This window comes from Pteropus medius, unplaced genomic scaffold (assembly GCF_902729225.1).
Source record: "Pteropus medius unplaced genomic scaffold, Ma_sr-lr_union100, whole genome shotgun sequence".
NCBI classification, from domain to species: Eukaryota; Metazoa; Chordata; class Mammalia; order Chiroptera; family Pteropodidae; genus Pteropus; species Pteropus medius.
In genome coordinates this window covers 9,101,293-9,115,633 of record NW_024347790.1, presented here as the reverse complement: position 1 = coordinate 9,115,633, position 14,341 = coordinate 9,101,293, and positions in this window count along the sequence as shown.

Genomic DNA, 14,341 nt, shown 5'->3' with positions numbered 1-14,341 from the left:
CAAAGCACCTGCAGAACAACTCTAAGCTGACAAAGGCTTATGCAACTTTTTAATGGTTTGTCCTGGATCCACAATTTTTCTGAAAGTAACTCTCTCCCTGCCAAAGAGATCGTGCCCCTTGATTTTGTTAGAGAAATTGGATATAATACTGTACTGTTGCTTCTGGGAATCATAAAATAAAATATGTGGTTGGAATCTTCATCACAAAAGGATTAGCACACAAGGGAAAAAATGATAAGAATGATAGCAGCCAAGACGTCTAAAATATATACAGGGTTTATGGTCATAGACCATGTGCCCCTTCTCCCCATCAACACACACATACATACAACAGACCAAGAGGGTGGCTGTGTTTTTCTTCATTGTACAGATGAAGAAATGGGCTCAGAGCAATGGAAGTCTCTACTCTACTCAGTTACAAAATCATATTCCTCCTTGATATTTCTGACTCATGTATTAATCATTTAACTCAATGTAGATGTCTATGTGTTTTAGACATATAAATTACATACACACATAATCTATTTTCCTCATATGAAATAATATGTTTATCTAACTCACTTTAACAATCACGTAATAGTCTATTTTAGGGTTGCACTATAATTTATTTAATCATTTCCACAGTTGCAGCCATTTAGTCAAGTAGGGATAGCTTTGTGCATTTAATCAAACGCATTTTAGAATCCCATGTTCTATTTGTTGTAAAATAAATATGAAAAATATGAAGATGCTTTTTACATGATTTGCAGATAGATATCTTTTAAAGATTAGACAATGATGAGAAAGTGCTGCAAAATAATAATTTGACTGACCCTTCTTTGTCACTTGCAAAAGAACTTTTCAATGTTACACTTTAAGGGTTTATTTTACACTTTTACAAATATATAAATTTTAAAATACTCAGAATATTATATTATTATGATCTTTAAGAGAAGAGTAAATGACTATAAAGCTTGTTTATATCTTGGGTTTTGAATAGAATAATCAGGTTTCAAAATGCCCTCCCTCTCTGTATAGCTCTCTCTTAACTCCTGAAATGATTAAAGAAATTTAATATTAGGTAAAGAAAGGGTGTCTTACACATGCTTAGAAATTCAGAGAATCTGGACCAGATTTACCCACGACTCTGTGAGTTGCAGAAGCACTTACAGTTTTAGCTAGAAAGAGTTTATCAAGTATTTATCAAGCATGAAGAGACACTCCCCTCTACATAGACTGATGACAGCTGGGAATTGCAAGGAAAAATAAAAATCTCCCAAGCAGTGCTGACACACCCAGAAAAGGTTATTTTAAAAAGAAAACGTAGGTTGGCATCAAAATAGTTTTCTGTAGTAATAAATACCAGAAGAGAGTAAAGCAAATATTAAAATTTCATGAAACTATATAATCAATTTTATAAAATTCATATGAATTCTGTATAATAACTAAAAAATAATTAAACATATTGTTTGAAGTGCTTTGATTAGTTCATTAAATCCTCAAGGTAGGCATCACCCTATTCTGCAGATTGGAAAACTAAGGAAAGTTTGCAAAGCCAGGATATGCTTAAGCTAGGATTTGGACCTTGGCCACGTGAGAGCAGAACTTGACCTCTTAACTGCTAGTTTATTTTGATCCATCATAAGAGATAATGTGGTACTTTCTTTCCTGCTGCTGCCAGATGCAGCTAAAACCCTGGACATTACATATAAAACAAACAAACAAAGGATATGAGGAAAGATGTTCTATATCAACAGCCATTAGGGAAATGCAAATTTAAACCACAATGAGCTATTACTACACGCTTATCACAATGGCTACAATAAAAAATAATGATAACACCAAATGCTGGCAAAGATGCAGAGAAACTAAATCATACATTGCTGGAGGGACTATAAAGTGGTAGAGTCACTCTGGAAAATACTCTGGAAATTTCTTAAGAAATATGTAACTACCATTCAATCTAGCAATTACACTCCTGGGTATTTATTCCAGAGAAACGAAAACTTATGTTCATGCAAAAACCTGTACACAGACGTTTTATAATGCCTTATTTGCAATATCCCCAAAACAGAAATAATCTAAATGTCCTTCATTGGGTGCCTGGTTAAACAAACTCTGACCTATCCATAGTATGGAGTACTACACAGCAATAAAAAGCAACAAATCATTGGTACCCGCTACCATGTGGATGAATCCCTGGAGAATTATGCTGAATGAAACAAGGCGATCCCAAAAGGTTACAAGCTGTACAATTCCATTTAGATAACATTCTCGAAATGACGAAAGTATAGACATGGAAAAGAGATTAATGGTTGCTAAGAGTTAAGGAAGGGTTGGGAGTGGGAGGGAAATGGGAGTCGCTAAACAAGGGCAACCTGAGGGATTTTTGAGGTGATGGAAGCGTTCTTGATCTTGGCTGGACCCATGTCAATATCCTGACCCTACAAGCTGATACCATTGGGAGAGATTAGGTAGAGGGAACACGAGGTCACTCTGCATCTTCCTACAACTCCACGTGAATCTACAATTTTCACAAAATAGAAAGCTTAGTTAGAAAGTGACAGTGTTCCTAAATCTAGAAAATGGTATTTAGGTTCAAGGGCAACAAAAAGATTTACCACTCTAGTATCCTTTTCTGGCTGAGGGGATGGTGTGGGTGGGGTGAAGATGGCAGGGCTTAAAGAAGTTCTTTGGATGGAGAGGTTAAGAAAATAAATCTCATGAAAGCCTAATGAAAACCTGTGAAAAGACACAACATAATTAATAAAATAAATAAGGCAGTGTTAAGATGGAACAGTTGATATGGTGATTACCTCAAAATACCTCACCCACTAAGTGATGGTAAAAGCATATTATAGAGACCATTTTCCTCCTCACTTCACCTACCTGGATTAATGCCTAATGCTTGGTCCTGTAGCAGTCAAGTCCTTCATACACTTTTTCGTTGTTTCAAAATAGTTTTAATAGTGCTTCCACATTCACTTCAAATGCCCATTAATTGGGTTTATACATTCTTCTCCATGAGAAAGAGAAGTTGAGCTTTATGTTTTAATTAAAACCTTTGAAGTATTAGAGTTTATTTGATTTCTTAATATAATACACACAATTAAATTAAATTTTAGCTTTAGGAATATTTTCTACGGAAATAAGGAAGAAGGGGAAAAAAAAATCCCTTTGGAAAGGGCAAATGCCCTTCTGTACCACTCAGAAAATCAAAGCTATTCGAGTAAGTTTTAATTGCTGCCTCACCCCACTTACTTCACTTTATTCAAAACTAGAATAACTTCCTGTTGCGTCGCCAGATGGTTAAAGTGATTTCATGGCGACATCGCCCACACGTGCTTTAATGAAGTCTCAACAGAACAGCTCACAGTTCTGGACTAAATAAGAAATCCTCAAGGGCCTTCTGCTCTAGAATACAAGAAAGCAGAGCTACAAAGCCTTCCACACTTTTCAAAGTGTCGAGTTTCTGAAGCCTTTCATTATGTAAGCGGCCCCTTTTCCTCTCCTTGCATCTATTGCTGGGTCTCAAGTCTTGACTACAGAATTGGATTAACTGAGGAGCTTTCAAAAATACTGATGCCCCAACTTCAGAGAGCTGAATCTATAGTCTCCACTGTGGCTTGAGCCTCAAGAGTTTTTAAATCTCTCATACGTTTCAAATGTGCAGTCCAAATTGAGAAGCACAGAGCTTTGCACTTTTGATTAAATCCAGGTGTACTTAATTTTGCCATTTTTAATCAACTCGAGCCCTAGCCTGATGAATCTGCATTTTTGAAAAATGTAATCAAAATTCTAAATCAAACTTTGCATTAGGTTCTAAGTTCCCTCTCTGTTAATTTAGCTCAATTTTAAGTTAGTCAATTAGATATCTTGAGCTCGGTAATCATTCCACGATGTGATGTATAACAAATCATCACATTGTACACTTTCCAATTATATTTATCAGTCGTTTCTCAATAAAGTTAAAAAAGAAAATGCTCCTAAATTTTACTAGTAAAAAAAAATCAATAAATTAGATTTTTCAGTTTGGCCGTTCAGAAGCAAACAGGAGGTCATATAATACCTCTGTCTTCTCGTTAAAAATGGTCTCCAAGTGAGAAAAAACGTGTTGGCGAAGTGAACTCAGCAGTTAACTGTTGGTGTGAAGAGCTACATCAAAAACTTCTGACAGTAAAACATTTCCACATCTATGTAACTCACGTATCCACCTCCTCTCCTCCCTCCTATGACACACACACACTCAAATTCTCCACTTTTCAAAAGTCATTCGCACTTCTGTAGTATATTTGGGGGGTGGGGGGGAAGCAAGTTTATCTCATGTTTGTCTTCGAATTAAGTGACAATGTAGGTGCGCCTCCACTATCCTCTGTTCCCTCCCAAGGCTTCCAGTTTTTGTGTTAAGACCCTGTTCAGTTTGTGGCCGGTCGCTGCTAAAACATTTGGTACTATCGGCTTTCCTTAATAAAACGTTCTACTGTCATGCTGGGCAGAGGGGGTGATTTGGGAAGGCCAGATGTCGCTTACTGTCCTTTGGTCCTTCACTCTACCCCAACCTGAGTAAATGAGATTTACTGAGTGTTTGCAACCAACTGGACAGAATTACAATGCAGGCAAAGGAACTTTAAACAGGAGGCAAAATATGGCTATTTTTAGTCTCAGGCAAAAGGGAAAGAAATTAAACACTTCTCACAGGGCCCTTCTCCCGGCACATTCCAGCTCCTGGCCCATCTTCCCTGTTTCGACATCTATCTTCCTACCTCCCTCTGCAGAAGGGCCTTTCTCCAATTCTTTATGGTGCTAGAAACATCTTTCCCTCCCTCTGAAATCACTCCCTCTCCCAACCAGGGCAATCCACAGCACCCCGAACTCTTATAGTGCATGTCCCAGAATGGAGTGGCAACGTGCATCCACTTAACGTACTCAAATTAAACTACATACTCCTTTAAAAATAGCGAGCAATGACAAGTCGATAGTGCAAGTGATGCTGCGTACGTTCTTTTTAAAAAGCTTTGGACCAAATGTGAAAATGAGATGGGGACATGAGTCTAAATGCCTTCGTTGCTAGCGTTTCCCCAAGCTTCTCATTTCACTGTGCTAAGGGTAATTGCACCATTAGATATATGCATTTTTCATACAACGCAGTCCCTAAACATATGCCACCCACTTCATTAGGCATTCAGTTGAAGGAATAATGACATTCTCTATGGCTGGAGGAAACAGTGGTAGGGCCTTATTGAATGACAACATATCCATTCTCATTTCCTAGAGGATTTTCAAGGGTAATGTTGTTTATATGCAATTTTCTCTTTGGAAGTGCTGCCTTTAGACCAGAAGTCAACGCATTTTCTATGCAAAAATGCGAATAGTAAATATTTTAGGCTTCGTGGGCTATGTGGTCTCTGTCACAATTACTCAAGTCTGCCTTTGTGAAAGCAGCCACAGACAATACTTAGATAAATGGGCATGGCTGTGTTCCAATAAAACTTTATTTATAAAAGCAGGCAGTGGGCTAGATTTGGACCAATGGTCCTAACTTGCCAATTCCTGCTTCCAACAATACCTCACATGAGAGGCCAGGTAGAGGCCTCTGCAGAGTCCTCCAGGTGAGTTCTGACAGGCGGAACTGTCTAGGGTTGGTTTGGCACTCCAAGGTTCCTCTGACTTTGAGATTTTTTTGTATCAAAGTGAGATGAAAGTCCTCCTTCTCCCTGAGGCTAGCTGTGTTTGCAAGTAACTCTGTGAGAACATGCTAAACATACTCCGTCAGAGATACACTCGCTAACGTCCTCTCACGCACATTTGTGAATGATCACACAGGCAAGGCTGCGTTCCCCTCTAATTGTCTCTGGAGAAGAGGAACTGTAGAAAAAAATATTCTCCTATCCCCATTTCCATCTATGGTGAACCCCTAGAGGTCATAGCAGCCTATGCATCTGGTTCCTCCAGGCACACCTGAGAATTTGGGCGTTGGTTAAGCTATTTGGAGCTCTCTCTTGGGAATGCTAGGGGCTTTGCTTTACTGATATTATATAGGAATAGGGAGGATCCTTTTCTCTGGGACAAGTACCTAAACCCTTCACAAAGGGCTTTCTTCATGGGGACATGTGGGATCTGACGCAGCACATCACACAGAAGAACACCCTTATCCTGTTTAGAGAGTCCTCGTTCACCCGCCAATGTTTCACTTTGATGGAAATATGCTAAAAATATCTCCTCTATCTCAGCCATACACCCCCTCATCGCCATTCTGTCCTTCCTACTGACTTCTCTCTGATCACTCCCTCCCTCGCATCTCACACAGCCTCCCAACTGAAAATCGTCACTGGGGCCGCCACTCCTGCCCAATGGCAGAGCCAAGCCACTCTACAATGGCCAGAAGACCTGGCAGCTCTGTGTCTACCACCACCCCATCTTCCTCTTCTCCACCCAAAGGAAGATCCAAAAAAATCTCCTAGAAAAATGCCACTGTTCTTTCTCTGTTTTTAGTTCTGGTGAATAAAATTCTGCAATGTATTGTATATATATGGTCATGCTCTGAATTTGTTCAATGTAGGGGTATTTTGTTTTCTGACTAGATTTGAATTTTCTTGGAGTCTGATGCAATGTATAGAAACTCTCACTTAACTGTGTGTTTGATTCAAGCAAGATTAGTTTTTAAAACTACAAATTTATTTGGTAAATTCTTTCAAGCATTATTCTATGAATGATCACACATATTTTTCATATCCACTGATTACAAAGGGAAAATATATGTTTCAATTAAAGTAGAAGAGATTAAGATCAGACTTCCTCCTTTTTTATGTTTTAAAACAAATATTATTTTAATCTAAAATTAATACATATTCCTTGCAAAATCCTGCAAATTACAAAAAATATAAAAAGGACAGAATAGTAGCCATGTTGTCCTTTAATCCTACTCACCTTAAAAAAAAATCAATATTCATAACGAATGTTCTTCCCAACACTGTACTTGTTTTTACTTGATAATATATCATGGATATTATGGTAGATAGTGTGAAGTTTATCTATATTTGATGTTTTTTTCCTAGGTGTTGTTCTCTGGGAAAATAATAAATTCCTTTCTTGTCAATCTCAGGCATGGCCATTGACTAATTTTGGCTGATATGTGAGCAGAAATGATATGTATCATTTCCAAGCAGAAGCTTTAAAGCCAACTTGTATTTCATAATATCTCTATTCTCCTCCATGAGACCAGAAAATTTAGCTAGAAGCCATTCCATCAGACTGAGTTCCAACGTTTAGATGATGTAGAGAAAATAACAGAGAGTCAATTCATGATGTATATGTGAAGTAGGCAATAAAGAAACCTTTGAGATTTGGGATACATTTGTTATCATAGCATAAACCTTGCCTATCTTGACTGGTAGAGGTTCTTTATATATAAACTCATATGACTCTATATGTTTTTTAAGCAGCTGCACAGTATTGCATTATATGGATTAACCACATTTTATTTGATTTTCTGTATAGTTGTTTTAACCATTGTTGAGAGAGTATGTGTTGAGGTCTCCAACAAAAATTGTGGATTTAACTACTTCTCCTTTCATTTCTGTTTTGCTTCATGTATTTTGCAATGATGTTCTTTGATGCATACATATTTAGGATTGCTAGGTCTTCTAGAGTGGATTGACCCTTTTGTCATTACCTACTGTCTTTGTCTCTGGTAAGTTTTTTTGTTCAGAAGACTGCTTTATCTGGTATTAATATAAAACTATTGCTTTTTAAAATTAATGTTTCCATGAAATATGTTTTCTGTGGTGTTTCACTGGAGCATTTATTGTTTAGAAGCTTTCTTTGTCACTAGGCTGCCCCTTTTCTGGTCCTTTGGCAGGCTTCTGATGGGATGGGAACTTTTCCGACTGTATCTAGGGGGCCAGCAGAAGATTTTTAAGCAATGAAGTGACATCATGTGACTTAGGTCCTAAAAGGGCGATCCTGGATCTGGTGTTGAGAAGAGACACTAGTGAAAGCAAGGGCAGAAGCTGGAAGACTAGTTAGATTGTTGTCATAATCCAGGTGATAGATGACTGGGCTTAGATTTGAGTGATAGATGTGGAGGTGACCCTGGATATAATTTTTTTTTTTTTTTGGTTTTATCAAGAGGCTATAATTCGATGTTAGAGCTGACAGGGTTTACATGTGAGGCATGAGGGAAAGAAGAGGCAAGTCTGTCTCAAAGTTTTTCATCTCGACCTACAGAACAAACAGAATTGCCAATTAATGTGAGAAGAGCAGATTAGAGCATCTTAAACTAGAGATCCCTGTTAGATATCGAGATGGAAATCATAGTCATTTCACATTTTGCAGACAATTCATAATGTGAGGCCTGAGTAGCTAGAGTTGCCATTTACTAGTTTTATGAATTTATATTTCCCACCTGCAGTGGGTAAGAACTTCTGTTTTCATCACCACTTCAACACTTAAGATGTTATCAGACTCATTTTTGTCAGTCTGATGGGTTTGAAATAATCTTGTTATCATTTTAATTTGCTTTATCCTGATTCCAGGATATTGAGCATCTTTTATTATGGTTACTAGCCACATGTGTTTCCTCTTTTGTGAACTGCCTGTTTATCTTTTCCATTTTATTTATTGGTTTATAGGGGCTCTTTATAAACTCTCCATATAACTCTTTGGCAGGCTTTATCAGTTGCATATGTCTTATGCTAGTCTGTGGCTTTTCACTTTATTACTAATTATTCACCCAATCGTTCTGCCTTAGATAACACAATAATATTTCCATAACTCTTTATAACCAATGAGGAAATTATTGCAATTAATGCTTTTTCCATTTTTGCTTTCCCTTCCACTCTTAATTTTTTTGTATCCTTGTTTTTGTTCTAGTACATTATAGTATTATTACTCTTCATTGTAGCAATTTTCTTCCAAGATTTATCACGTGTACATTTTATATTTTCACAGTAATAATCACCATTGTTTCAGTTTCACTCAGTCCTTTTATATTTACCTAAAATCATCATTTAGTCAATTACACAGTCATATGTAGTTACTCTGAAGAAAAGTGATATCTTTCCTGAATCTTTATATACTTGTGAATGTCTTTCTGCTTTTAATCTCTACGTCGTTGTGATCTTTAAGTCACATTCTTTTTTTCTTCAAATCTCTTTTCATATTAATTAATGCTGAGAAGAGTTCTGAGGCCAGTGATGTTTTTCCTTTGAGTCAGAAGTCAGCAAACTTTTTCTGTAAAGGGCCAGATAAGAAATATTTTAGTCTTTGCAGGCCCCATGATCTCTGCTGCAATTACTCAATTCTGCTATCATAGTGCTGAAGCAGCCATTGACATATAAACAAGTGAGGGTGACTGTATTCCCTTGAAACTTCATTTATAAAAACAGGCAGCAAGCTGGACTCATTCTGTGTGCCATAATTTCCCAACCCTTGCTTTCGGTGATTCACTTTGATTTGCTTGTAGTATTCCTATTTTTAACCCAAAGTTTCATAACTTCCCTCAAGTAACTAATCTTTTCAAATAATTTCCTGAAACATGGTAAGTCCTTTTAATCTTCAGAATTACTAAAAAGAAAAATAAAAATTCACATATCAGTTAAGACAGAGGCAGCTCTTGTACCAAAAGGATCTTAAAATACCATAATCCTTATATATAGAAGTGGCAACACAGAAAGTTAATGGTTTTTTCAGTCAACAATCTAGAAGTAGGCTATTTAGACTTACTGTAGTGTGTCTGACATCTTGCACAGATGACTTTATCTCTGAGTCAAAGGCAGATGCTCCACTTCTCACTATCTCCAGAAGGGCTCCCAGACAAAATATAGGACACCCAGTTCAACTGGAATTTCAGATAAACAATGAATACTTTTTTAATGTAAGTGCGTCATGTAATCATTGAGATATATTAAAAATTTGTTTATCTGAAATCCAAATTGAACTGAGCACTCTATATTTTTATTTGCTAAATTTAGCAATCCTATCTCCATCCTTCAGGTAGGAGGAATTGGACTAGGTAGGCACAGGTCCAATCCTTTAAAGGGAAGACCTCCAGAGTGACAGACACTCATTCCTGCCCACATTTCATTGCCTAGAATTTAGTCATATGGCCACATCTACTTAAAGGCTGGGGAAAAAAGCTTAGCTTGTCGATCATGTGCCCAGCTAAAATGCTATTCGTATGGAAGAAGGAGGGAACAGTCGTTGGGGGGGCATTTAGTAGTCTGCCACATCATATCTCTGAATAATTTTTTAGTTTTATCCGTTCTAAACTCTTTGTTAGAGACATCGATTTCTCTAAATTGGATTTCTGGTTTTTGTCCTCTTTATTTTTTCATCTCCTGTCTAATCACCTCTTTGTCCTTTTCATTTGAGTTTTATGTGCTTTTAAAAAGCCTGTCATCCATCCCACTAGATACTTTCTATAGTGTGTCAGATATTTCTTCTTCTTCTTTCTAATTTATTTATTACTTCTGTAATGATATGATTTTTCCCCCCTCTTGATATTTTTCTTTAACTCTTCTAACTTCTATAATATCTCATTCATTCTCTTGTTATTTCACTTTTGTCTCTGTTCTTTTGTTTACTGGAGTTAGCTGTCTTTTATAATACATCTTTTCTTTCTCTTTTATAATATGCTCTTATTTCCTCTTTCCCTTTTCTCCACAATTTAAAATGTTTACATGAATTTTTAAAATTTTCTTCCCATTCATCTTTGATCAGGATTTACCGTCCAGATTTCCTATGTATGTGAAAATAGAGTGAATAAGATAGCTTTGAGTAGCTTGGGCTTTCTGTTAAACTCAGTTGACGAGGAGCTACACTAGGAGGCCGGAAGAAGGCAGGAGAATGGGTTCATAAATTGTGGTATGAGATTGAGCCCTTTCATTGTTTCAATATCTATTAATTTTTACATCACAATTCTTAAAAATTAAAACTTAATTAAAAGCTCTTTTAGGAAAAGTTAAGTAAGGCTGCATCTATCCTACTCAAGCCCAGATATAAATCACATATTATCCTGTGATCCTTCCCTATGTGAAAAAAAAAAAAGAACGCTTGGTTAGTTGACTTTTGGATTAGTACAGAATGCAGGCAATTATAAGAAAATAGGAATGGAATTTATAATGCTAGAGAGTATTGAAGGACACCCAGCTTCCCTGAATCAAGAAATGAAGAGGTCTTTAGATGGCTCTCCTCCTTCTACCCTCATGAAGATGAAAGGGAAAGCTAGGATATTTTTTGCATTCCAGTGAAAAAGATATGATTGTTCAGGATTAGGCCTATAATATGAAAAACCAATGGCTAGCCCAGTTTCCTAATTAGAATGGTTGGAATTTAGGATTCTAGTCCAGGATGATAAAAACATATTTCAGTTCTTCAGTTGCAGTAAAAGTTTTTATCCAGATTGCACAGTATTTTCACAGGATGTTCCAGTTCATATGTAATTGGGTGGGTGGAAACATTTTAAAAACTAGTCTCATATTTTTAAGGAAAATTGGAATGCTTATAAATGAAGTCACGATTCTTAGGCTAAAATAAAACTTGTACATTTTTATTCTTATTTTTTCTTAAAATATGGAAATAAACTTTTAATAATGTCGATGAACATGACTACCATACCACTCAATTTTAATTATGGAGATGCTGGTGCTGAAAAATAATTTGAATCCAGAAGAAAATGTTTAATACAGAATTACACATAAACTATGGGCTGACATTTTATAATTATTGCCAAAATGCAAGTGATATTAATTTTTGGCATGGTATTGTGGCCACAAAACCTCTCAGCCACCAGAGGTGAAGTTAGGTAAAGAGATAAAATGTGGCATTTCTGGAAGTTGAGGCCCACACCAAGCGTTCTCTTTGCGGACACTTATAATTGATGCTGTCCTTTCTGAGCCTGTGTACCCAGACACGTATGCATATCTTCCTGCAACCCGGAGAGTTGCTGGTCAGCCAGGAATTTCCTGAGGTATAAACATTTAATAATAATAATGGCACAAACATCATTCATTTCTTGATGAATTTTATAGTGATTTCTATGTGTCAAAGCTATGGTAGGTATTATGGGGGCCTGAAAATAACTAAAAGCCCTAACACTTCCCTAGAGAAATTTATAATCTAAAGAGAAAAAGAAATAATATTCAATTAAAAAATAATATAAGATAGTTTATGATCAAGTAACTAATTAATAGCAATGAAGAAACCAAAATGAAGCCCTCAAGCAGAGTACTAGTCTAGAGGAAGAAAAAAGTACAATAAGCTGAGGGCAGAGAAATTATTCAAGAATATATATTATGTGTGGCACTATGATGGGGACTATATACATTGAATTAAAGAGTGTCACTATCTTCTAGATTAGAAATTAATAATTGAAGATAGATAGTAATCATGTGGACAGAAATAATGTCATAAATCTAGTAAATGTAGAGCATTAAATTAGTAAATCATTTACATGACTAATCTAAAAGGGATGACGAAGGAAGAACAATCTTAAGAATTATCTATCGTGGAAAATCATTCCCTTTGCTTGATTGTAATAGTTAAAGGCCTTGCTAAAGAGGTGGGTTTTCTATAATTATTCAATTTAACATGGAAGCCTTTTTCAAGGAAATATTAGTAGATAATGTGTTTTTTGGTATTGTATGAATAAGAAATAAAGTCTACAGTGTTGTCCTAAAACCAGAAAAATACGTAATCCTCTGAGGGCCATTGGTTTTAACTGCCTCAGACACATAGTTTTGCAAATGCCTCATCCCAAATTACACATTTCATTTATGGAATTCACTGGCAAACACTTGTGCCTCTTAGAATTGCCAACTTCTATATTCAGAGTAGAAATCATCCATAGATTATCACAGAATGACCTTAGACCAGGAGCACATTGGTTCTATTTCTGGCTTTGACATTTTTCCTTGATAATGGCTCACCAAAACAATATTATCATGTCATTAACAAAGTCAAAACTTACATTTTGAAGATATAATTCCCAACTTTAAAAATGTCTTGCCCACATTGAGAGAATTATAGTGTTCAAGGTTTTCCCGTAGTTTTTTTTTTTTTTAATGTAGCTATAGTAATTTTTGAGGCTATTTCAAGGGAAACTCTAATTTGTTAGATTATATAAAATCCACACATTTATTAGCTCTGCCCGAAAGAGGAAAATATCAGCTTCTCAAAGTAAATGAAGCTAGAAATATAGTTAGCTGTTGCTTATCCATGATATTTGGGATAAAGAAAACTATCAAGATATCAATGGTGAAACCCACGATTGATTTCAAATCTCCTTTCAATTATGATAATCTTCCAACTGTTTCACAAAATCTCTCACTGGAGAGGTTAACAAGTAGCCAGCCACAGGATTTAAGTTTGGCTCTTTTTCCTTTCTCTTGCCCTCCCTCTGGTGGAGGTGTTAATGAGTGAAATGCCCAGGATGGGCAGCTGAAGAGAACTCCAAGGGTTTGCATCCTCCACCAAGTACACATTAGGCTTTGGACTGGAAAATGACTGGCTGATGGCTCCCACTTCCCAGAAGCCTAGAAGGCGTCCACTTTGGTCAACTCAGAATTCATCTAAATGAGAATTCACAGAGTTATTAAAACATTATTAGTACTCATGCTTTCAGAAAGGAATAGACTTAATTTTTAACTGGGTTAATATTCCTAATGAATATCAATAACATGTTATAAAGCGTGGAGTTCCTGTTGGAAAAACAGGATAATTCCTGCTTCATAATAACATTTTAATTGGAATGTTTTTATCTTTTTAAAGCTCTTTTACATCTAGTATCTCACTTGGTCCTCTCAGCAGCCTAGCGAGATAGTCATATTCTGAGGCCCCAGTAGAGAAGCAGGACCCAGGTTTCCCAAATCTTAGTACTGTGTTTTTGTCTTTCTCTATCCAGATAGCCTAACATACATAAGAAAATATAATAGCAACTTATTGTAAAGGTCCTTAAAAACATTCTCGAATTTTGGAATATCATAATCATACCTATTCTAACTCACACAAAATACATATGATTGTAACTTACCATGATGATTCTTAAAAACATTCCTAAATACTGGAACATCATACTCATACTGATCCCAGGAGTAGTATTAAATTACTACTCATAAAGCACAATAATTAGTACATGGTATGCTAAGTAAGTACTAGCTATTATTGTTGTTGTTATTAAAAACCATGGTATAGTGTTCTGGAGAAAGAAAAACATGGACTCTGGAGCTGACCCTCTGGGCTTGAATCGTGGCTCAGCCACACATCTATCTTGTTGTGTGTAAACTCTTCGAGGAACACGTAGCATGGAGGCAGTGTTGTATAGATGGTAGTCACTATTATTACTTGATAACTCTAGTACGTATAC